The sequence below is a fragment of the Suncus etruscus genome, chromosome 12 (genome assembly GCF_024139225.1).
Source record: "Suncus etruscus isolate mSunEtr1 chromosome 12, mSunEtr1.pri.cur, whole genome shotgun sequence".
NCBI lineage: Eukaryota > Metazoa > Chordata > Mammalia > Eulipotyphla > Soricidae > Suncus > Suncus etruscus.
Window position 1 is genome coordinate 9,231,100 of NC_064859.1, and position 2,957 is coordinate 9,234,056.

Consider the following 2,957-nt stretch of genomic DNA (forward strand, 5'->3'; position numbering starts at 1 on the left):
ATGACCTGGCACAGGCCTCAGAAGAATGGGCATCCTCCATTCACACCAGAACCAGGCAAGCTATCTACGAAACATCCCAGGTCTTTTATAGCAACAGCTGGAAGCAGTCCTCTACCAGGAAAGACACTACCAAAGGTCTGACATCGACCTCCTAAAAAGAGACTTCCGTTTACACTGAGAAGACTTGACAACGACAATGACCGGCTCTACAGGACATGGTTCTCTGTATTGCCCCTTAAGTGTGAGGTGAAACGAGAGGATGCTCTGCACCATCCTGACTGCAATATGGGATATGCAGACTCCAGGATCTTTAATACAGAAACATGATACCAACAACAGAGACTATGTGAGGAATGGAGGTGTATTGCCACTACAGACGATGACTTGGATTGGACAAACCAGTTTGCCTGGAGCCTAGAGTCAGTCCTGTGCCAGGAAACTTCAGGGGTAGGGTTTCCTTGTATTTAGACCATAATTTTTCTTTCCATGTCCCTTATATTTTGGTGGACCTATGCAAACAAATGCCACTCTAACACCATTTTTTACTATTTCCCCTTGACTCCAATCCTTAATAAAAACAACCCACTAAAACTTTTGAGGTTAACTTAAACTAGTAAGCATGTGCATGGAACTAGATAAATGTACTTTGCCCTCAATGTTTAAGGAGTTACATAAGTCTAATGTCTTTAGATTATATTGTGTGCTGCTAAGAAATAGTATGTACTACAACTGGGGATTTGAGGGACAAATTAATTGTATTGTACATGGGTTTAGTTATGTTTTTCTTAATGTTTTTTGGCTGAAAGTTCAAGGCTGGGATATCATCAATGGGACTACCGAGAATTCTGTTTATGGGTGATTGTGCTTCCACTGTAACTTTACCCTGTCCTCTTTCTTTGCATCTTTGTTGTCATGATTAAAAAAAAAAAGAATCCAGAATCTTTAAATATAAGAATCTGATACCAACAATAGCTAAAGTGTAAAAAAGTTTCACCAGGACCTTGAGAATGACTCGAGTTGGACAAACTGGTATGCCTAGAACCCAGAGTCGGTCTTATGCCAATAAACTTTTGTGGTGAGGCCTTTTTGTAATCAGGTCAAAGATATTTTCTATTTTCCCCATTTTTCTGGACTTATACAAACAACGGTGATTGCCACTATCACACCTTTACTATATTTTTTTACTCTTATCCTTTAAGGAAAAAAATACAATTTACTGAACTTAAAAACAAATAACTGTAGTAGAATGCCTGTCTCAAATACAGGCAGGGGATAGGAAGGGGGGAGAGGGTAATGTTACACTGGTGAAGGGGGGGTATTCTGGTTATGACTGTAACCCAACTATAATCATGTTACTTAAATAAAAAATATATTAAAAAAAGAAAGGTTTAAAGCTTGCTTTCTTGATCCTTCTACCACACAGTCTGTGCATAGAATTTTCATTAGTTAGTATAATATAAAAAATTATTTGAAGAGCTGAAGAAAAGATGTTAGGTATTTGTTTATCTCTGTCCTATTTGCCAGAGCAAGGACATCTGCATCCTCAGGTCTTTTCTGTGGACATCTGTGGAGTCACCAAAGTGGAGGGGGTTCATTTGGCTGCTCACTCAGTACATAAACTTGCTTTGAGCCACAGAAAGATTTTTAGCTGGGAAAACCAATGATCACAAGAGCCCCCACAATTTGTGGATAAGATTTAAAATGAGGACATGATTTAGAAAGCTTTACCTATGCATTAAGTGGTGTGGGATTGTCCAGTGTTTGTCTTCTAGGTCTTAATCTAAAGATCCTTTCTGAAAAACCTGTCTCTTTTGCTATAAGCTTTCCTTTTTACTTATGTCATGTTTCATGGCACTTGGTGGGAAACCTAGACAAAATATAAGGAACTTCTTTGATATGCACTTATGAAATAAAAGATAATTGAAATTTATTGAGAAAAGGGCATTGATAGGTAGTTTATAGACCCTTTCCTGGAATGCCAGCACCACAGAGGGGATGCCTTCTTGGTGAGGGTCTATAATTGCTTTAGCTCTGTTACCTTTCTCAGAGAAGATTTGTTTTAGTACCAATAAGTCTTTATTCATTGTATTTTTCAAGGGCAAAGAAGGGGAATAGGAAAAGAATCAGCATGCATGTGGCACAAAGATGGCAAAAAAGAAAGGAAGGGAAGTAACCAATACAGCAAAATCAATCATCAAATAAACATTTCCCAAGGATGGGGTCACCAAAGCCCATGGACTCCAATCTACTGTAGGTCAAGAGTGAGGACTAGGGAATGAATAAACAGGTACATGCTTCCCTGCTCTCCTGTCTTCCCTCCCCATTAAATTTAAGATTTCAAACAAAGCTTTGGTTTCTAGCAGTAAACATGGAGTTATATTCATTTGTCTCCTATTAAACAATCTTGTGGCCACTTTGACCTTAATTTTTTGCACCTACACAAAAGTTCCTGAGTGACTTGGATATACATTCATCTACCCTTCCCTTGGTCTCCTGATCCCACTCATTGCTGCTCTCCATCCTAAAATTAAGGTATGTGTTGGTATGAAAAGTAGTAAGTGAAAGTCTTTCATCAGAGATTGGGAACAACAATGGATGAAGTTTTCTTTAGTTTCTAATGTTTTTTTTTTTTTTTTTTTTTTTTTTAGCAAAAATCATTTAATCAGAAAAGGGGCTAATATACAAAATATGCAAGGCACTGGGAGAACTTTACAAGAAAAAAACCATCTAATCCCATCAAAATATGGGTAGAAAAAATGAACACTTTGTCAAAGAAGAAATACAAATGGCCAAAAGCATATGAAAAAATGCTCCATATCACTAATCATCAGGGAGATGCAAATCAAAACAACAATGAGGTATCATATCAACCACAGAGACAGGCACACATCACAAAGAACAAGAACAATTGGTGCTGGAGGGGATGTGGAGAGAAAGAAACTCTCATTCACTGCTGG